This window comes from Cherax quadricarinatus, chromosome 57 (genome assembly GCF_038502225.1).
Source record: "Cherax quadricarinatus isolate ZL_2023a chromosome 57, ASM3850222v1, whole genome shotgun sequence".
Taxonomy (NCBI): Eukaryota; Metazoa; Arthropoda; class Malacostraca; order Decapoda; family Parastacidae; genus Cherax; species Cherax quadricarinatus.
Window position 1 is genome coordinate 7,115,847 of NC_091348.1, and position 23,576 is coordinate 7,139,422.

Genomic DNA, 23,576 nt, shown 5'->3' on the forward strand with positions numbered 1-23,576 from the left:
TGTAGTGTTCTCAGTACACAACATCCTCACACAGTCTTCATGGACACCATAAAGTACCAACAAAACAAGTTTTCCAGCAATTTTTGTAGGTCATCGTAAAAGGTTTCGGGTGTGTGTGTGTGTGTGTGTGAAGCTCTTGCTTCACACGTTGTTGAAAGTCCGGGTTCGGTTCCCGGCGAGGGTAGAAACATTGGGCGTGTTTCTCTGCTCCGATTTTCTATGTTCCCCATCATTAAAATGGGTACCTGGGTGTTAGTGGACCGGTGTGGGTCGCATCCTGGGACAAAACTGACCTAATTTGCCCGAAATGCTCAGCATAACAAGCGGCTTTCAATACACTAATATATCACTGTTGTCAGCTAGGACAGTATACCTTGTACGTGTACTTGTAGAAATAATGATTTTATTATTATTTTATTATTATATTCTAGCCTGCTGAGCCCTGTCATACCTATTCTCAAAGAGAACCTTTACTGCACATATCAGCTCCATCATACACTTTAACTACTGGGAACGCGATTGACCGAGGAGAACAAGAAGATTCGTAGTAGTCCTCCTGTTTTGAGTCCTCAGGTCAAGAAGGGAAACTGGTCAGTGGCTGGACAGCAGGGAAAGAAGTTGACGATCAAGAAGACGAATGGAAAGGTAGAAACGATGAAGAAGAAAGAGACTGCCGTGGAAACTGTTGTGGAAACATCCAATACATTCTCAGTGCTACCCGACGAATGTGAGTTGACTACTGGGAACAACACGACGAAAGACATTAAGGAAGGTAAGAATATTGTTGTTGTTGGGGATAGCCAAGTTAGGTATATGGATAGGGCGTTCTGCTTGAAGGACAGGAGTAGGAGACAGAGAGTTTGCTTTCCTGGGGCTGGGATGGAGGATATTGTTAGCCGTCTGGATGACATCATGAGAGGTAATGGGAGCAATCCTATTATCTGTCTCAGTGCTGGAGGCAACGATGTTGGCAGACGTAGGAGTGAGAACCTGATTAGCAGGTATAGGTCAGCAATAGAAATAATTAGAAGTAAGGGTGGGAACCCTCTCATATGTGGTATTTTGCCAAGGAGGGGAGTTGGAAGTGAATGGTTGTCCAGGGCAATTGGTGTCAATTGCTGGCTGGACAAATACTGTAAGGAAAATGCGGTAACATTCATTGACAACTGGGACCTCTTCTATGGCAGAAATGACATGTATGCTAGGGATGGGGTTCACTTATCTAGGTGTGGGGTGGGAGCACTGGCAACTGCAGTGGAGGGAGCAGTTAGGACTTTAAACTAGGAATAGTTAGTGGTATGGGTTTTGGCAGGAAAACAGTGAAGTCCCAGTGTAGTAATATTACGAGTTCTAGGGGAACTAGTAATAATAAGAACGAGATAGATATTGAAAAGCCAGGGACCTTGGGTGATAAGGACGGTAATAGGTTTAGTAGAAAAATAGAAATGAGCAGGAAGGGTAAAGAGAAAGGAGAGTCTTTCAATGTTTATTATGCTAATTGCCGTAGTGCTAGGAATAAGATGGACGAGTTGAGATTAGTTGCTAGTGTAGGTAACATTGATGTATTTGCCTTAACTGAGACGTGGTTTAATTCAAAAAGTCGGGACATGCCTGCGGAATGTCATATTCAGGGTTTTAAATTGTTCCAAGAAGATAGAAGTAAACCATACCCCCGGCCGGGATTGAACCCGCGGTCATAGAGTCTCAAAACTCCAGCCCGTCGCGCTAACCACTAGACCAGGGGGTATGGTTTATTTGCAATCGTGTCATTACGATTTCTTAAGTCAAGTTAAGATAGAAGTATTGGGAGGGGGGGTGGGGTGGCATTGTATGTCCGAGATCGCTTGAACTGTTGCATAAAAACGGGTATTAAGTCTGAAGTAACACATACAGAGTCTGTTTGGATAGAATTTTCAGAGGGGCATGAAAAACTGATTTTAGGAGTGATATACCGTCCCCCTAACTTAGATAGGGACAAAGGGAAACTACTATGGGAGGAAATTGTTAAGGCCACAAGGCACGATAATGTAGTAATTCTAGGAGACTTTAACTTTAGTCATGTTGATTGGAATTTCTTGACTGGGAATTTAGAATCGTACGACTTCTTAGAAGTATTTCAGGATTGTTTTTTGAAGCAGTTTGTGACAGAACCTACAAGGGGAAATAACCTGCTTGACTTAGTTATGGCAAACAATGAATCCCTTGTTAATAATTTAGAAATTTCAGAGGAACTGGGTGCTAGCGACCACAAATCAATTACATTTAGCATTGAATGGAAGTACGATAGTAGCGATAACTCAGTAACAGTCCCAGATTTTCGCTTAGCAGATTACGATGGGCTTAGAGAACACTTATCATCTGTTGACTGGGGTAACGAAGAGAGCTATCAATATGACAGTTTTCTGAACACTATACATGCTGCTCAAAGAGCGTTTATCCCATATAAAGAAATTAGATCAAATAGAAATGACCCAAAATGGATGAATAATAGGCTCAAATATCTACTAGGGCATAAGAAAGCAATTTATAGGCGTATCAAAAGAGGTGAGGGTCATCTTATGAATCAGTATATTGACATTAAGAGGGACATTAAAAAGGGGATAAGAAAAGCTAAAAGGAACTATGAAATTAAAGTTGCTAGGGATTCTAAAACTAACCCAAAAAGTTTTTTCCAGGTCTATAGAACAAAAGTTAGAGATAAGATAGGTCCCCTTAAAAATAACTATGGGCACCTTACTGACAATGAGAATGAAATGTGCTTGATTTTAAATAATTATTTTCTCTCAGTTTTTACACAGGAAGATACTAACAATATTCCAGTAATTAATTTTTACAGTGGGCTAGAAGAAGATAAATTATGTAACATCACAGTCACTAGTGAGATGGTTGTGAGGCAGATAGACAGACTGAAGCAAAATAAGTCGCCGGGTCCTGATGAGGTTTTTTCAAGGGTTCTTAAGGAATGCAAAATGGAACTCTGTGAACCATTAACTAATATTTTTAATTTATCTCTTCAAACAGGTGTAGTGTCTGATATGTGGAAGATGGCTAATGTAACTCCTATTTTTAAAACAGGGGACAAGTCGTTACCGTCAAATTACCGCCCAATAAGCCTGACCTCAATTGTAGGCAAATTACTAGAGTCAATTATAGCTGAGATTATAAGAAGCCATCTCGATAAGCATAGCTTGATTAATGATACTCAGCATGGATTCACAAGAGGCCGGTCTTGTCTAACTAATTTATTAACTTTCTTCAGTAAAGCTTTTGAGGCTGTTGACCACAATAAAGAATTTGATATTATTTACTTAGATTTTAGTAAGGCTTTTGATAGAGTTCCGCACCATAGACTGTTAAAGAAAGTGGCAGCTCATGGCATTGGGGGAAAAGTGCTCTCGTGGATCGAGTCATGGCTCACTGACAGGAAGCAGAGAGTGTCCATAAATGGGGTTAAATCCGAGTGGGGATCTGTAACAAGTGGCGTTCCACAGGGATCAGTCTTGGGCCCGTTGTTGTTTATAATATATATCAATGATCTTGATGAGGGAATTACTAGTGATATGAGCAAATTCGCCGATGACACAAAGATAGGTAGGATAATTGATTCAAACGTAGATGTTAGGGAACTTCAGGAGGATTTAAACAAACTCTATTCTTGGTCAGAAAAGTGGCAGATGCAGTTCAATGTAGATAAGTGCAAGGTTCTGAAGCTTGGGAGTGCCCATAACCCTAGTACTTATAAATTAAATGATGTAGAACTTAGCCATACAGATTGCGAAAAGGACTTGGGGGTTATGGTGAGCAGCAACCTTAAACCAAGACAGCAATGCCTAAGCGTACGTAATAAGGCAAATAGATTACTGGGATTTATATCAAGAAGTGTAAGCAACAGAAGTCCAGAGGTCATACTGCAGCTTTATACATCATTAGTAAGGCCTCACCTTGATTATGCAGCTCAGTTCTGGTCTCCGTATTACAAAATGGACATAAATTCATTAGAAAACATTCAGCGTAGGATGACTAAATTAATACATAGCATCAGAAATCTTCCTTATGAAGAAAGATTGAAGACTCTTAAGTTACATTCACTTGTTAGACGAAGAATGAGGGGAGACCTGATCGAAGTGTATAAGTGGAAGATAGGTATTAATAAAGGGGATATTAATAAGGTCTTGAGGATGTCTCTCCAAGAGAGAACCCGCAGTAATGGATTTAAATTAGATAAGTTTAGATTTAGAAAGGACATAGGAAAGTATTGGTTTGGAAATAGGGTAGTTGATGAGTGGAACAGTCTACCTAGTTGGGTTATTGAGGCTAGGACTTTGGGTAGTTTCAAATCTAGGTTGGATAAGTACATGAGTGGGAAGGGTTGGATTTGAGTGGGACTTTCACATCAGAGCTTATTTCTTGGGTAGCATTGAAAATTGGGTTGGGTAAATGTTTTGTTAGTGGGATGAATTGTAAAGGACCTGCCTAGTATGGGCCAGCAGGCCTCCTGCAGTGTTCCTCCTTTCTTATGTTCTTATGTTCTTATGAAAGCGGTAGACTTGTACTCACTGGAGCGCAGGCGAGAGAGATGCATCATAATCTATACCTGTAAGGTCCTGGTGGGACTGTTCCATAATCTTCACACAGAAATCACTTCCTACGAAAGCAAAAGTCTTGGCAGGCGGTGCAACATACACCCAGTGAAAAATAAAGGTCAAATTAGTACACTATGGGAAAACACTATAAGCGTTCGGGGTCCAAGACTGTTCAACAGTCTCACACTATGCATAAGGGGAATTACCAATAGACCCTTTGCTGCTTTCATGAGGAAGCTGGACCTTAAAGTCGGTGCCGGATCAGCCGGGCTGTGGTCGTACGTTGGACTACGTGCGGCCAGCAGTAACAGCCTAGTTGATCCGGCCCTGATGAACCGGGAGGCCTGGTCGTGGACCGAGAGGCGGGGATGTTGATCCCCGGAAAACCCTCCAGGTAGACTCCAGGTATGTAAGAATCCTGCATTTACCACCATTTTGTTCAGGTTTTTCCACTTTTTGACCACCCTGAGGCTGAACAAATACTTCTTGTGCTTTTTAACTTTCGTACGTGCCCTTGTACACCTTTTTACCGCCTTTCGAACACTCTACTTCCCTCGGCCCTTTTAAATCCCCTGATTATTTTCCATAATGTTAACATCTATCTGAAATGCGTAGGGAGACACTGGTCAGAGAATTAGCAAACATCGAACTTAAGCTAAAGGAATCTTATAGGAGTCAGGAATCGCGGGAAGAACTAAAAGCCATAAATGAAATCGAAAGAAACCCAAAGTATTTCTTCTCCTATGCCAAATCAAAGTCGAGAACAACGTCCAGTATTGGGCCCTTACTTAAACAAGATGGGTCCTACACAGATGACAGCAAGGAAATGAGTGAGCTACTCAGTCCCAATATGACTCAGTTTTTAGCAAGCCACTAACCAGACTGAGAGTCGAAGATAAAAATTAATTTTTGATGAGAGAGCCACAGAATTTGGTTAACACAAGCCTATCTGATGTTATCCTGACGCCAAATGACTTCGAACAGGCGATAAATGACATGCCCATGCACTCTGCCCCAGGGCCAGACTCATGGAACTCCGTGTTCATCAAGAACTGCAAGAAGCCCCTATCACGAGCCTTTACCATCCTATGGAGAGGGAGCATGGACACGGGGGTCGTCCCACAGTTACTAAACACAACAGACATAGCCCCACTCCACAGAGGGGGCAGTAAAGCAACAGCAAAGAACTACAGACCGATAGCACTAACATCCCATGTCATAAAATTCTTTGAAAGAGTCCTAAGAAGCAAGATCACCACCCATCTAGAAACCCATCAGTTACACAACCCAGGGCAACATGGGTTTAGAACAGGTCGCTCCTGTCTGTCTCAACTATTGGATCACTACGACAAGGTCCTAGATGCACTAGAAGACAAAAAGAATGCAGATGTAATATATACAGACTTTGCAAAAGCCTTCGACAAGTGTGACCATGGCGTAATAGCGCACAAAATGCGTGTTAAAGGAATAACAGGAAAAGTCGGTCGATGGATCTATAATTTCCCCACTAACAGAACACAGAGAGTAGTAGTCAACAGAGTCAAGTCCGAGGCAGGCACGGTGAAAAGCTCTGTTCCACAAGGCACAGTACTCGCTCCCATCTTGTTCCTCATCCTCATATCTGACATAGACAAGGGTGTCAGCCACAGCACCGTGTCTTCCTTTGCAGATGACACCCGAATCTGCATGACAGTGTCTTCCATTGCAGACACTGCAAGGCTCCAGGCGGACATCAACCAAATCTTTCAGTGGGCTGCAGAAAACAATATGAAGTTCAACGATGAGAAATTTCAATTACTCAGATAAGGTAAACACGAGGAAATTAAATCTTCATCAGAGTACAAAACAAATTCTGGCCACAAAATAGAGCGAAACACCAACGTCAAAGACCTGGGAGTGATCATGTCGGAGGATCTCACCTTCAAGGACCATAACATTGTATCAATCGCATCTGCTAGAGAAATGACAGGATGGATAATGAGAACCTTCAAAACGAGGGATGCCAAGCCCATGATGACACTCTTCAGGTCACTTGTTCTATCTAGGCTGGAATATTGCTGCACACTAACAGCACCTTTCAAGGCAGGTGAAATTGCCGACCTAGAAAATGTACAGAGAACCTTCACGGCGCGCATAACGGAGATAAAACGCCTCAATTACTGGGAGCGCTTGAGGTTCCTGAACCTGTATTCCCTGGAACGCAGGCGGGAGAGATACATGATTATATACACCTGGAAAATCCTAGAGGGACTAGTACCGAACTTGTACACGAAAATCACTCACTACGAAAGCAAAAGACTTGGCAGACGATGCAACATCCCCCCAATGAAAAGCAGGGGTGTCACTAGCACGTTAAGAGACCATACAATAAGTGTCAGGGGCCCGAGACTGTTCAACTGCCTCCCAGCATACATAAGGGGGATTACCAACAGACCCCTGGCAGTCTTCAAGCTGGCACTGGACAAGCACCTGAAGTCGGTTCCTGACCAGCCGGGCTGTGGCTCGTACGTTGGTTTGCGTGTAGCCAGCAGTAACAGCCTGGTTGATCAGGCTCTGATCCACCAGGAGACCTGGTCACAGACCGGGCCGCGGGGGCGTTGACCCCCGGAACTCTCTCCAGGTAAACTCCAGGTATGTCTCTGATGATCTTGACTAATGCCATTCAGCTTTTTTTCGCTCTCTGACTAGTATAGTTGTGTACCTTGATACTTCTCCAGTTTCTTGAAATCCTATATCAGGTGTGTGGCTCCAAGATGGTGCCACATAGTCTAAGATGGTGCCACATACTCCAAGATGGCGCCACATACTCCAAGATAGTACCACATAGTCTAAGATGGTTCCACATGTTATATCTTATTCACAAAACACCAGAACTGTCAGGTTATTTAACCCCTTAAACATATTCCGTTTCTCGCATTATCAGGTTTACACCATCAATATCAACTTGATAGTGTCGTGAATTATTCACTCTTATTACAAAAACCATAATAGCAAAGCAACTAAAAACCTCTTTCAAGAGTCTCTTATCACATTCCATAAACTATACCCTATTTCTGTGTCATTAGCCGCGTCAGAAAATTTAAATGGAAGGGAAAATATCCCCATTATTTATGCCGAAAGAGATACTGGGTGGTTAATCAGGCAAGTACCCCATTAGGGTAGAGAGAGTGGCGCCCTTCCCAGAAAAGAGCCACTTCCCACTAGGTACACACCTCTCAGTTATCACCATCGCGTGAAGGTGACACAATGTCGGGAAAATTCAGAGATTTGCTAATCAACGCACAGTTGCTGGAGAAATTATCGATCGGTGTGTTTGGCGATATGCTCGATACTATACTCATCCCGGGATCTAATTTCTTAGTGAGGTTTCTAGCCTTTGTACCCTGAGTGTTCAGTTTCCGATCTTTCCCTTTCTATAATTTTCATAAACATTACATTTGCTGGGTTTGAAATCCAGTTATGGTCTCTCGTCACGTGAGGTCACAGACCCTGAGCTGCTTTGGGGATTAGCGTGAACGGTTACAAAGCATGGCTTGCTTCTGCAGTGTTTTAAAAACTGAGGTTGGAGAGTTGAAGGAGGAGGTCTTGCTTCTCCAGGAGGAGATTAGGAGGCTGAAGGTCCACCTCAATGGGCCTGGGAGAGAGTGTGAGGTGGTTGGAGATGTGGGGAATGAGGCTTCTACCAGTGAGGTGCAGTCTGTCTCTCGCTGTGAGGAGGCTGTAGTTGGGGAGGCAGCAACGGCTACCAGCAGTGAGGTGCAGCCCAGCACCTGCTACAAGTGGCGAGTAGTTCACAGTAATGGAAGGCGCATCAGAGTAAGGAAAGTTAAGAGTGAAGATCTGAAGGTAGGAAATCGCTTCTCTGTTCTTCAGGATGAATGTACTTCAGTGGCCAGTGAAGGTAAGGGTACTACTGCCCCTGCTAATGGAGGTAAGCGCATTCTTGTGGTTGGTGACTCTCAGGTAAGATACATTGACCGTGCTTTTTGTAATAGGAATAAGAAGATGAGAGATAGAGTGTGCTTCCCTGGAGCTGGTGTTGGGGACATTGTCAACAGGCTGGATAATATCATGTCAGGTAATGGGAGCAAGCCCATTATCTGTCTCAGTGCTGGTGGAAATGATATTGGGAAGGGTAGGAGAGAAGAGCTGCTAGATAAGTACAGGTCAGCTATAGATTTCATTAAGTCTAAGGGAGGGATCCCAATCATATGTAGCATCTTGCCTAGAAGGGGAGTAGGAAATGAATGGTTGTCTAGGGCAATTGGTGTAAATTGCTGGCTAGACAGATACTGCAAGGAACTTGCAATCCCATTCATTGACAACTGGAACAACTTTTATGGCAAACATGATATGTATGCAAGGGATGGGGTACATCTCTCTGGGGCAGGGGTGGTAGCACTTGCAGACTCGATTGAGAAGGCCATTGGTGAAATGCCTATGATTTTAAACTGATGGAAGATAGAGGTATGGGTGTGTGTGGGAAACAAGCAGGTTGCAACACTTGGGTTGGAAACAGTAAATGTATAAAAGGCATTCAGCATGAAGTTATAAATAAAGACAATAGATCAGGTCAGCAAACAAAGGGGGACAGCAGAGGGCAGCAAGGGACTAGCTCCCTTAAGGTTTACTATACTAATAGCAGGAGTGTAAGAAATAAGATAGATGAGCTAAGATTAATTGCAAGTGCAGGAGACATAGATATTATTGCTATAACAGAGACCTGGCTCAATCTGAAAGATAGAGAGATGCCCTCTGAATGTCACATACAAGGCTATAAATTATTCCACACTGACAGGGTCAACAGGAAAGGTGGTGGAGTAGCGATGTATGTCAGAGACAATTTAAATTGTTGTGTTAGACAAGATATTAAATTAGAAGCGTCAGCCACTGAATCTGTTTGGTTACAGCTTCTCGAGGGCCGAGAAAAACTAATTTTGGGTGTGATTTACAGGGCCCCAAATCTTGATAGGGAGTGCAGTAAACTTCTATGGGACGAAATTCGTAAGGCATCTACATACGAAAATGTTGTGCTAATGGGAGATTTCAACTATAGACAGATTGACTGGAGCAATTTGACAGGAAATTTAGAGTCAGGTGACTTTCTTGATACGATCCAGGATTGTTTTCTAAAACAGTTTGTGACAGAGCCAACTAGGGGAAATAACCTCCTTGACTTGGTTCTTGCCAGTAGGGAAACACTAATTAATAATCTTGAGGTTAATGATGAGCTTGGGGAAAGTGATCACAAATCACTCAGTTTTAATATATCATGGAATTCCCCTAATAATGGCAATCAAGTCTCCGTCCCTGACTTTCGCTTGGCTGATTTCATAGGACTGAAAAATTACTTAGGTAGGCTGAACTGGAATGACCTGACTAAGGGTCAGGTAGGTGGTGATGGTTGCCGATATGATGTTTTCCAGGGCATAGTTCTAGCTGCTCAGTCAAATTATGTTCCAAATAGGGAAATCAGATCAAACAAAAATGATCCTAAATGGATGAACAATAGATTAAAATATCTGATTGGTCAAAAGAGAGGCATATATAGGCAAATCAAAAGAGGAGAGGGGCAATTGAGAAATCGATATATTCAGTTAAAGAGAGAAATAAAAAAGGGAATTAGAAAAGCAAAAAGAGATTATGAGGTTAAAGTTGCAAGAGAATCGAAGACTAACCCAAAAGGATTCTTTCAGGTATACAGAAGTAAGATCAGGGACAAGATAGGCCCACTCAAAAGTTCCTCGGGTCAGCTCACTGACAGTGATAAGGAAATGTGTAGAATTTTTAACACATACTTCCTCTCAGTTTTTACACAGGAGGATACCAGCGATATTCCAGTAATGATAAATTATGTAGAACAGGACGATAATAAACTGTGTACTATTAGGGTCACAAGTGACATGGTCCTTAGGCAAATAGATAAATTAAAACCTAACAAATCCCCAGGCCCTGATGAACTGTATGCAAGGGTTCTAAAGGAATGTAAAGAGGAGCTTAGCACACCTTTGGCTAATCTTTTCAACATATCACTACAAACTGGCATGGTGCCAGATAAGTGGAAAATGGCAAATGTGATACCTATTTTCAAAACAGGTGACAGGTCCTTAGCTTCGAACTATAGACCAATAAGCCTAACCTCCATAGTGGGAAAATTTATGGAATCAATAATTGCCGAGGCAGTTCGTAGCCACCTTGAAAAGCATAAATTAATCAACGAATCTCAGCATGGTTTTACAAAGGGGCGTTCCTGCCTTACGAATTTATTAACTTTTTTCACTAAGGTATTTGAGGAGGTAGATCATGGTAATGAATATGATATTGTGTATATGGACTTCAGTAAGGCTTTTGACAGGGTCCCACATCAGAGACTATTGAGGAAAATTAAAGCACATGGAATAGGAGGAGAAATTTTTTCCTGGATAGAGGCATGGTTGACAAATAGGCAGCAGAGAGTTTGCATAAATGGGGAGAAATCAGAGTGGGGAAGTGTCACGAGCGGTGTTCCACAGGGGTCAGTGTTGGGCCCCCTGCTGTTCACAATCTACATAAACGACATAGATGAGGGCATAAAGAGCGACATCGGCAAGTTTGCCGATGACACCAAAATAGGCCGTCGAATTCATTCTGACGAGGACATTCGAGCACTCCAGGAAGATTTGAATAGACTGATGCAGTGGTCGGAGAAGTGGCAGATGCAGTTTAATATAGACAAATGCAAAGTTCTAAATGTTGGACAGGACAATAACCATGCCACATATAAACTAAATAATGTAGATCTTAATATTACGGATTGCGAAAAAGATTTAGGAGTTCTGGTTAGCAGTAATCTGAAACCAAGACAACAGTGCATAAGTGTTCGCAATAAAGCTAATAGAATCCTTGGCTTCATATCAAGAAGCATAAATAATAGGAGTCCTCAGGTTGTTCTTCAACTCTATACATCGTTGGTTAGGCCTCATTTAGATTATGCTGCACAGTTTTGGTCACCTTATTACAGAATGGATATAAATTCTCTGGAAAATGTACAAAGGAGGATGACAAAGTTGATCCCATGTATCAGAAACCTTCCCTATGAGGATAGACTAAGGGCCCTGAATCTGCACTCTCTAGAAAGACGTAGAATTAGGGGGGATATGATTGAGGTGTATAAATGGAAGACAGGAATAAATAAAGGGGATGTAAATAGTGTGCTGAAAATATCTAGCCTAGACAGGACTCGCAGCAATGGTTTTAAGTTGGAAAAATTCAGATTCAGGAAGGATATAGGAAAGTACTGGTTTGGTAATAGAGTTGTGGATGAGTGGAACAAACTCCCAAGTACCGTTATAGAGGCCAGAACGTTGTGTAGCTTTAAAAATAGGTTGGATAAATACATGAGTGGATGTGGGTGGGTGTGAGTTAGACCTGATAGCTTGTGCTACCAGGTCGGTTGCCGTGTTCCTCCCTTAAGTCAATGTGACCTGACCTGACTAGGTTGGGTGCATTGGCTTAAGCCGGTAGGAGACTTGGACCTGCCTCGCATGGGCCAGTAGGCCTTCTGCAGTGTTCCTTCGTTCTTATGTTCTTATGTTCTTATGTCTGTCTCTCACTGTGAGGAGGCTGTAGGTGGGGAGGTAGCAACGGCTACCAGCAGTGAGGTGCAGCCCAGCACCTGCTACAAGTGGCGAGTTGTTCACAGTAATGGGAGGCGCATCAGAGTAAGGAAAGTTAAGAGTGAAGATCTGAAGGTAGGAAATCGCTTCTCTGTTCTCCAGGATGAATGTACTTCAGTGGCCAGTGAAGGTAAGGGTACTACTGCCCCTGCTAATGAAGGTAAGCGCATTCTTGTGGTTGGTGACTCTCAGATAAGATATGTTGACCGTGCTTTTTGTAATAGGAATAAGAAGATGAGAGATAGAGTGTGCTTCCCTGGAGCTGGTGTTGGGGACATTGTCAACAGGCTGGATAATATCATGTCAGGTAATGGAAACAAGCCCATTATCTGTCTCAGTGCTGGTGGAAATGATATTGGGAAGGGTAGGAGAGAAGAGCTGCTAGATAAGTACAGGTCAGCTATAGATTTCATTAAGTCTAAGGGAGGGATCCCAATCATATGTAGCATCTTGCCTAGAAGGGGAGTAGGAAATGAATGGTTGTCTAGGGCAATTGGTGTAAATTGCTGGCTAGACAGATACTGCAAGGAACTTGCAATCCCATTCATTGACAACTGGAACAACTTTTATGGCAAACATGATATGTATGCAAGGGATGGGGTACATCTCTCTGGGGCAGGGGTGGTAGCACTTGCAGACTCGATTGAGAAGGCCATTGGTGAAATGCCTATGATTTTAAACTGATGGAAGATAGAGGTATGGGTGTGTGTGGGAAACAAGCAGGTTGCAACACTAGGGTTGGAAACAGTAAATGTATAAAAGGCATTCAGCATGAAGTTATAAATAAAGACAATAGAACAGGTCAGCAAACAAAGGGGGACAGCAGAGGGCAGCAAGGGACTAGCTCCCTTAAGGTTTACTATACTAATAGCAGGAGTGTTAGAAATAAGATAGATGAGCTAAGATTAATTGCAAGTGCAGGAAACATAGATATTATTGCTATAACAGAGACCTGGCTCAATCTGAAAGATAGAGAGATGCCCTCTGAATGTCACATACAAGGCTATAAATTATTCCACACTGACAGGGTCAACAGGAAAGGTGGTGGAGTAGCGATGTATGTCAGAGACAATTTAAATTGTTGTGTTAGACAAGATATTAAATTAGAAGCGTCAGCCACTGAATCTGTTTGGTTACAGCTTCTCGAGGGCCGAGAAAAACTAATTTTGGGTGTGATTTACAGGGCCCCAAATCTTGATAGGGAGTGCAGTAAACTTCTATGGGACGAAATTCGTAAGGCATCTACATACGAAAATGTTGTGCTAATGGGAGATTTCAACTATAGACAGATTGACTGGAGCAATTTGACAGGAAATTTAGAGTCGGGTGACTTTCTTGATACGATCCAGGATTGTTTTTTAAAACAGTTTGTGACAGAGCCAACTAGGGGAAATAACCTCCTTGACTTGGTTCTTGCCAGTAGGGAAACACTAATTAATAATCTTGAGGTTAATGATGAGCTTGGGGAGAGTGATCACAAATCACTCAGTTTTAACATATCATGGAATTCCCCTAATAATGGCAATCAAGTCTCCGTCCCTGACTTTCGCTTGGCTGATTTCATAGGACTGAAAAATTACTTAGGTGGGCTGAACTGGAATGACCTGACTAGGGGTCAGGTAGGTGGTGATGGTTGCCGATATGATGCTTTCCAGGGCATAGTTCTAGCTGCTCAGTCAAATTATGTTCCAAATAGGGAAATCAGATCAAACAAAAATGATCCTAAATGGATGAACAATAGATTAAAATATCTGATTGGTCAAAAGAGAGGCATATATAGGCAAATCAAAAGAGGAGAGGGGCAATTAAGAAATCGATATATTCAGTTAAAGAGAGAAATAAAAAAGGGAATTAGAAAAGCAAATAGAGATTATGAGGTTAAAGTTGCAAGAGAATCGAAGACTAACCCAAAAGGATTCTTTCAGGTATACAGAAGTAAGATCAGGGACAAGATAGGCCCACTCAAAAGTTCCTCGGGTCAGCTCACTGACAGTGATAAGGAAATGTGTAGAATTTTTAACACATACTTCCTCTCAGTTTTTACACAGGAGGATACCAGCGATATTCCAGTAATGATAAATTATGTAGAACAGGACGATAATAAACTGTGCACTATTAGGGTCACAAGTGACATGGTCCTTAGGCAAATAGATAAATTAAAACCTAACAAATCCCCAGGCCCTGATGAACTGTATGCAAGGGTTCTAAAGGAATGTAAAGAGGAGCTTAGCACACCTTTGGCTAATCTTTTCAACATATCACTACAAACTGGCATGGTGCCAGATAAGTGGAAAATGGCAAATGTGATACCTATTTTCAAAACAGGTGACAGGTCCTTAGCTTCGAACTATAGACCAATAAGCCTAACCTCCATAGTGGGAAAATTTATGGAATCAATAATTGCCGAGGCAGTTCGTAGCCACCTTGAAAAGCATAAATTAATCAACGAATCTCAGCATGGTTTTACAAAGGGGCGTTCCTGCCTTACGAATTTATTAACTTTTTTCACTAAGGTATTTGAGGAGGTAGATCATGGTAATGAATATGATATTGTGTATATGGACTTCAGTAAGGCTTTTGACAGGGTCCCACATCAGAGACTATTGAGGAAAATTAAAGCACATGGAATAGGAGGAGAAATTTTTTCCTGGATAGAGGCATGGTTGACAAATAGGCAGCAGAGAGTTTGCATAAATGGGGAGAAATCAGAGTGGGGAAGCGTCACGAGCGGTGTTCCACAGGGGTCAGTGTTGGGCCCCCTGCTGTTCACAATCTACATAAACGACATAGATGAGGGCATAAAGAGCGACATCGGCAAGTTTGCCGATGACACCAAAATAGGCCGTCGAATTCATTCTGACGAGGACATTCGAGCACTCCAGGAAGATTTGAATAGACTGATGCAGTGGTCGGAGAAGTGGCAGATGCAGTTTAATATAGACAAATGCAAAGTTCTAAATGTTGGACAGGACAATAACCATGCCACATATAAACTAAATAATGTAGATCTTAATATTACGGATTGCGAAAAAGATTTAGGAGTTCTGGTTAGCAGTAATCTGAAACCAAGACAACAGTGCATAAGTGTTCGCAATAAAGCTAATAGAATCCTTGGCTTCATATCAAGAAGCATAAATAATAGGAGTCCTCAGGTTGTTCTTCAACTCTATACATCCTTGGTTAGGCCTCATTTAGATTATGCTGCACAGTTTTGGTCACCGTATTACAGAATGGATATAAATTCTCTGGAAAATGTACAAAGGAGGATGACAAAGATGATCCCATGTATCAGAAACCTTCCCTATGAGGATAGACTAAGGGCCCTGAAACTGCACTCTCTAGAAAGACGTAGAATTAGGGGGGATATGATTGAGGTGTATAAATGGAAGACAGGAATAAATAAAGGGGATGTAAATAGTGTGCTGAAAATATCTAGCCTAGACAGGACTCGCAGCAATGGTTTTAAGTTGGAAAAATTCAGATTCAGGAGGGATATAGGAAAGTACTGGTTTGGTAATAGAGTTGTGGATGAGTGGAACAAACTCCCAAATACCGTTATAGAGGCCAGAACGTTGTGTAGCTTTAAAAATAGGTTGGATAAATACATGAGTAGATGTGGGTGGGTGTGAGTTAGACCTGATAGCTTGTGCTACCAGGTCGGTTGCCGTGTTCCTCCCTTAAGTCAGTGTGACCTGACCTGACTAGGTTGGGTGCATTGGCTTAAGCCGGTAGGAGACTTGGACCTGCCTCGCATGGGCCAGTAGGCCTTCTGCAGTGTTCCTTCGTTCTTATGTTCTTATGTTCTTATGATCAGCTGTGAGCCACACTAGGCATTTAAGTAATAAGTTAGAAGTAGCAGCAATGTGACAGTAGTATTAACAGTAGAAATTTTGTCCAACTTATGAAGTCTTGTGGCCTCGGAAGGTTTTTGGCTGGCCGATTTTGACAGGGGAAAAACTGATGTACAAAATTTCCGATTGAAGACTAGGTTGTCAAGAAACTTTTACCCAAAATGGTTCCAATGTTGATAATAACAGAAAGAAACAGGCGCATTAGTAGTAGTATCTGGCTAAACCTAGGATTATACAGATTTGAAGTCCAATATGAACAAAGATTCCAGTTATCAGACAAATTCATTTTCTTATTATTTACACTTGGCCTCGAGTGAGCCGTGTATGGACTAAGACCAACGGCTCTTTGAAAATATTTGTCTTCTGTTTATTTACTCAGATGACAAAAAATTTAAGATTGAGAGAATGATGAACGACAGGTGTTGAAGTTTTTAGTTTACCTTGTTACTCTAACTGTTTACTTATTTATGCTTTGCGTATTGTGAATCTGTCCAAATTATTAGGGTATAATTTCTTTTGTCTCATTTTAGATATAAAAAAAACCATTAGCGTGGCACTGGCAGTGAGAGGGAGATTCCTAGTTGTTTGACTGTTTGGGAAGCCAGACGTGAGTGCAAACTAATTTGGCTGTCCTCAGGAAACTCATATTTCACCACTAATGAGAAGGGACATACCTTCAGTGTCAGTACCAAGGCTACCATAAATGCCACTCAGTCTATCTGGGTGAAAGCACGGGTTCCCACCCATAAGGTAGGGTGTACAACTGCACTTTGAGTACACTAAAGAAACACTAACTGACGCAGCAGAGGCGCCGCTGGATTAAGAAGCTATTCAAAAGTGATCTAGCCAAGCTACTGAATCAATACATCTCGCAAGAGGATAAGCAATTCTTGCATATGCAACGGGAACTTTGGAGCCTGAGGATGGCATTAATTAACAGAAAACTTGTTCACAGTCTGCAAGAACCAAATATTGCTGACAGCGCGTGAGATAGGGGACGTAAGGGCAATCTGTCTCTTCATCTCTCGCTACTGGCAAGAGACTTCTCTCCCTGAGAGAACGCCTCGTAATAACTTCAACCTATTCGCTCTCCACCATGAGAACCCTATGGACAATAATCGGAGAAGCGGCCATCGAGGCGTTTTGTTGGCATTTGTAGAAGAGTACTTCTCCGAGCACATAGCACCGCTCGCCCTCTCTAACGATAGTGTACAATGTACATGAGACTAAGCAGGTCATGGTCAACTACTCGCATCACCCTAGTGTCTCTTGAAGAGGCAGGGCAGTAAAGATGGACGACCATCGTATATCACCAGACGCGTGCATCACACGTGGGTCTTTGGAAAGGTTTAAACCTCTTCACAGTGAATGGTTAAGAGGTTGCTCAAGACATTCTTGACGCTGGACTGTAGCTCTTGGACCCCACGTATGTTCTTCAAGTCCAAGATCGGAATTATCAAGGTCGTTAACGCCTGTGCCGAGGATACTCAGAAATATGATACCCAGAAGGATGATACCCAAAAGTATGATACCCAAAAGTATGATACCCAGAAGTATGATACCCAGAAGAATGATACCCAGAAGTATGATACCCAGGAATATGATACCCAGGAATATGATACTCAGAAGTTTGATACTCAGAAATATGAGACCCAGAAGCATTATACCCAGAAGTACGACACCCAGAAGTATGATATCCAGAAGTATGATACCCAGAAGCATGATACCCATAAGTATGATACCCAGAAACATGAAATACAGAAGTATGAGGCCCAGAAGCATAATACCCAGAAGTATGAGACCCAGAAGTATGATACCCAGAATTATGATACTCAGACATATGAGACCCAGAACCATTATACACAAAAGTATGATACCCAAAAGCATGATGCCCAAAAGCATGATACCCAGAAGCATAAAACCCAGAAGCATGATACCCAGAAGTATAAGAACCAGAAGCATGATACCCAGAAGCATGATACCCAGAAGTATGATACCCAGAAGTATGATACCCAGAAGTATGATACCCAGAAGCATGATACCCAGAAACATGATATCCAGAGGCATGATACCCAGAAGCATGATACCCAGAAGCATGATACCCAGAAGCATGATACCTAGAAGCATGATACCCAGAAGAATGGTACCCAAAATCATTATACCCAAAATCATGATACCCAGAAGCATGATACCCAGAAGTATGAGACCCAGGAATATGATACCCAGAAGCATGATGCCCAGAAGCATGATGCCCAGAAGCATGATGCCCAGAAACATGATACCCAGAAGTATGAGACCCAGAAGCATTATACCCAGAAGCATGATGCCCAGAAGTATGATACCCATAAATATGATACCCAGAAGCATTATACCCTGAAGTATGAGACCCATAAGCATGATACCCAGAAGTATGATACCCAGAAGAATGAGACCCAAAAGCATGATATCCAGAAGTATGATACCCAGAAGAATGAGACCCAAAAGCATGATATCCAGAAGTATGATACCCAAAAGTATAATACCCAGAAGTACCCAGAAGCATTCAGGAACTCGAGCAAAAAATTCTTCATAACCTATACACTACAAATATTAGATGAATCGTTGAGTACGCGGCCCCAGCACGGAGCCCACACCTGGTCTAGCACTTGAAGAAACTCGAAATTGTCTTAAGGTTTGTAACCAAGCTAGTACCAGAACAGAGAGGAATACACTGTGAGGGATAGTTGAAGGAGGTGAACCTGGCGACCTTGGAGGAGAGAAGGATAAGGGAAGACGTAATTACGGCATATAACATCTGAAAGATATTGCAGAGGAGACAGGCTTAATTAGAAGGATCAGAATCAAAGAGACACATGTGGAAGCTGAAGACACAGATGAGCCATAGTGATGTAAGAATGTATTTAGTCTCAGGCTGGTTGAAAAAATAGAAATGGAATGACTTGGTTGAGACAGTGGTGGAGGTAAATACACAGCTTCAAGAGTAGATTTAATGCCCGGAGACCAGACGTCAGTGATACCGGATCCCCCGTAAACACAACTCGGTGAGTACACAAACACGAGGATCATTTTTTAGTCTGTAAACGAGCTGAGCTAGGACGACAGTTCTTAACCTATAAATGAACTGAAGGAGGATCATTTTTAACCTGTAAACAAGCAGAAGTAGAACAGTACAACTTGGTAACTACACAAACATTGAGTATGTGAACTAGAATCAACTACAGATGACACAACCTGGTGCTTGTGAGTGCCTTTCCCTAGTTACCAGAAAGTTAGGTTCCTTCTTGCACTCGACGAACTTAAAATTTAATTGAATAATTCTGGCAAAGACGAAAGTCACTTTCGCTAGATATCCCATATTTATTCGCAATTCCCCGGGTTTCACTTTCTATCTGGGAGGCGGATGGGAATGATTACATGGAGAGAGAGAGAGAGAGAGAGAGAGAGAGAGAGAGATTCTTGCTGCTGGTAAAGAAGTCTTTCGTAGGAATATCAACAGTGTTCTATTAACTTATATCATATAATAGTTACATTAGCATCACACTGTATAAGAGAGAAGATATGGGAATGATTTCGGGTGAACTGTCAATAATCACAAACATTTTTCTCTGAGCTTGTAGATTATACAAGATTTCCAGTGTCAAAAATGATGAATTCAATAAACCGAGTCTGGAGAATGTTGCAAGGACCGGCTCCCTCTGAGTGATAAACATGTGGGAACACCTCATTGCCCTCTCAGGGCAAGTTTTCTTGCACTTGTTGCCCCGGTAAATGAGGTGAAGTAAGATAACAGTTCTTAGCTGGTAAATGAACTGACGTTGACTGATAGATAACTCTTAGTCGGGAAATGAGCTGAGGTGGGATCGTTTTTCAACCAACGAGATGAGGCAGGACAACAGTTCTTAAACTTAAAATGATCTAAGGTAGAATAATTGAGCAGAGGCAGGACAACAGTTCTTAAACTTAAAATGATCTAAGGTAGAATAATTGAGCAGAGGCAGGACAACAGTTCTTAAACTTAAAATGATCTAAGGTAGAATAATTGAGCAGAGGCAGGACAACAGTTCTTAAACTTAAAATGATCTAAGGTAGAATAATTGAGCAGAGGCAGGACAACAGTTCATAGCCTGTAAATTCAGTCGTATAATAATACAAGGAATCTTTACGGTATTACTTCTGGGACACGACGTGAAGCTGGCTAATTCAGTATCACCAGCAACAATGTACTAGGAAGAACTAGTACCTTGAGGTAGTAATGTACTGGGAAGAACAAGTACCTTGTGGTAGTAATGTACTGGGAAGAACAAGTACCTTCAGGTAGTAATGTACTAGGATGAACAAGTACCTTGTGGTAGTAATGTACCGGGAAGAACAAGTACCTTGTGGTAGTAATGTACTGGGAACAAGTACCTTACGGTAGTAATGTACTGGGAAGAACAAGTACCTTGTGGTAGTAATGTACTGGGAACAAGTACCTTGTGGTAGTAATATTCTGGGAAGAACAAGTACCTTGTGGTAGTAATATTCTGGGAAGAACAAGTACCTTGTGGTAGTAATGTACTGGGAAGAACAAGTACCTTGTGGTAGTAATGTACTGGGAACAAGTACCTTGTGGTAGTAATGTACCGGGAAGAACAAGTACCTTGTGGTAGTAATGTACTGGGAAGAACAAGTACCTTGTGGTAGTAATATTCTGGGAAGAACAAGTACCTTGTGGTAGTAATATTCTGGGAAGAACAAGTACCTTGTGGTAGTAATATTCTGGGAAGAACAAGTACCTTGTGGTAGTAATATTCTGGGAAGAACAAGTACCTTGTGGTAGTAATGTACTGGGAAGAACTAGTACCTCGTAGTGGAGTGGACGAACATTCGTCTCACAACTAAAAAGGACCTGAGTTAGATTCCCAAGTGAGGTGAGACGTGTAGGTAAGTCCCTCTACACTTACTGTCCCTGTTTACCTAGCAGTCAGTAGCCAGATGACTGTTGTGGATGACATCCTGCGGAGGACCGGATGAACGCAACGGAAGTAAGCCACACTGTTTGGGTTATTCTTGGTTAATAACCCTCTGGGGCGGGGGTTAATAATAAGAAGTCTTTTTCGATCCTGTGGTAATAATATTCAGGTAATCTATTTAACTGCCTGAGTCGATGAATGGTTCAGAGAACCGACGAGTTGATAAATTAGACACATGTGCAACGCTTGGGTATCTTTATTAAGGAAACGTTTCGCCACACAGTGGCTTCATCAGTCCGTACAAAGGAAAATGGTGACTACCAGGAGTAGTTCGAGGTAATCAGTTCCTCAGCCTTGAGTCGATGTGGTCAGTCCATCACTGTGTGGCGAAACGTTTCCTTAATAAAGATACCCAAGTGTTGCATATATATCTATTTTATCAACTCGTCGGTTCTCTGAACCATTCATTTACATTCCTGTCTGACACAGCAACATCTTGGGATCTTAATACAGGGAATTCTTCACTTACCTAACCCTTGGGCACGACCTACTTCCACACTGATCAAATGTGACACCACCTACGACTGCTGCACCTCTCCTGCCTACGGTATATAAGCTACTTCTCCGCACATATGCTGTATTCTTTTCAAGATTGATGGACTGACCACATCGACTCAAGGCTAAGGGACTGATTACCTCGAACTCTTCCTGGCATTCACCATTTTCCTTTGTACGGACTGATGAAGCCACTGTGTGGCGAAACGTTTCTTTAATAAAGATACCCAAGTGTTGCACATGTGTCTAATTTATCAAGTGTCAGAGTCGCTTAAGTCTGACAAACGTGAGTCATGAAGTGAATAAATGTTATTTGTGTGTTAAAGATGGAGTGGTGAGGGAATAACATAATATTTAAATAGCTTTTAAAGGAGAGATCTCAGTATTTATCTTCAAGTCTTTATATTTATTTCTCCGAGGTTATGGGTCCCCACACTCGCACCTGGAGGTGGACACCATCTACATGAGTCCTGGTCCCTAGACGATAAATCCCAATGCTCTACTGAAGGCTACCTGGGATTAACACATTTCCACATTTAGGAAGCAGGACTAAAGTATTCTCATAGATGTCCTGCTCTTTTCAGGATGGACACGGTATTTGGTTGGCTCTTTGGGTTTAAAGTCTATCGACTGCACGAGAGGGTCATTAAGGCGGCATGTCACCAGTGCATCACCAGTCAAAAATATTTTAATCCTTAAAATAAAGATTTAAAGAAACTCCCAGTATATATTCACTGAGCGATATGTACTTCTTGGTGAAACCATACCACGGGCGGGGCTTGAACACGCGGTCAGAGAGTCGTAAAACTCCAGACCGACGCGTTAGCCACTGGTCTGGAGTTTTATGACTCTCTGACTGCTGGTTCAAGCCCCGCCCGTGGTATGGTTTGTTTGAAATATCATTACGATTTCGTGAGTCACCTCTCGGTGTATATACCCCTGCCTAGCTGGTGCACAAAGCGTAATATTGGGTTAGTCGAGTTAGTGTGAGTAGCAGCAGTTCCAGTGTTGACCACAGGAGAAGTAAGATTTCACAACTTGAAAAATAGACACAAATGAAGTATAATGCGATCCTTTATTGACAACGTTTCGCCCACACAGTGGACTTCTTCAAATCACAAACAGATCTACTTGAGCAGAGTGCATGAGTATATATATATATATATATATATATATATATATATATATATATATATATATATATATATATATATATAATAGGGAGAATAGTGACGTGAAGGGCCAGGTGAGGAATGCTGAGAAGAGGCTCAATTTAAGAAGGACCTGCCAGACAGAGGCAGTAAATATCTGGCCGAATAACAGCTCAGCTCTACTGAGTGCTAAACCCGGAGCAACTGGTATCACTTTCCCTTGTACATTAACTTATGATAAATAAGACACTTGTGCAGCACTTGGGCATCTTTATTCTGGAAACGTTTCGCCCGCCAGTGGCTTTCTCAGTCCAACACAGAGAAACGGTGAAAGATGAGGAGGTATTTGAAGTAATCAGTCCCTTCAGCCTGGAATCGATGTGTTCAGTCCATCAAACAAGATTGAACACATCGACTCCAGGCTGAGGGACTGATTACCTCACACACCTCCTCATCTTCCACCGTTCCTGTGTTGGACTGAAGAAGCCAGAATAAAGATCACCAAATGTTAGACAACTGTCTTATTTATTAACTCTCCGACTTCCTAAACCACTTATTTCAACACTAACTTATAATATGGATATTTAATATGGTCCCAGCATTTATTGAGAGCACGACAGAGTGAATAAATATATTCACACAAATCTCGATGTTTACATCAAGAACTTATTTTCGTCTGTAATTTATTGTTTGGCTATAAAATTCTACACTTACGTCTGTGAGCAAGACTTGGGGTTCCCGTGTTGACAAACTGAGAACAGTTATGGAGTTGTGCGTGTCGTAAAGACTGTACGATGCTTATGTTGGTGGGATATAGATTTATCTTGCA

General features: G+C 41.9%; 1 protein-coding gene across 1 annotated transcript in view; it reads right to left on the minus strand.

The window, feature by feature from the left end:
* Positions 1–23,576, minus strand: part of LOC138854390 (uncharacterized) — a 299,205-nt gene that overhangs the window by 274,683 nt on the left and 946 nt on the right. The window lies entirely within an intron of this gene.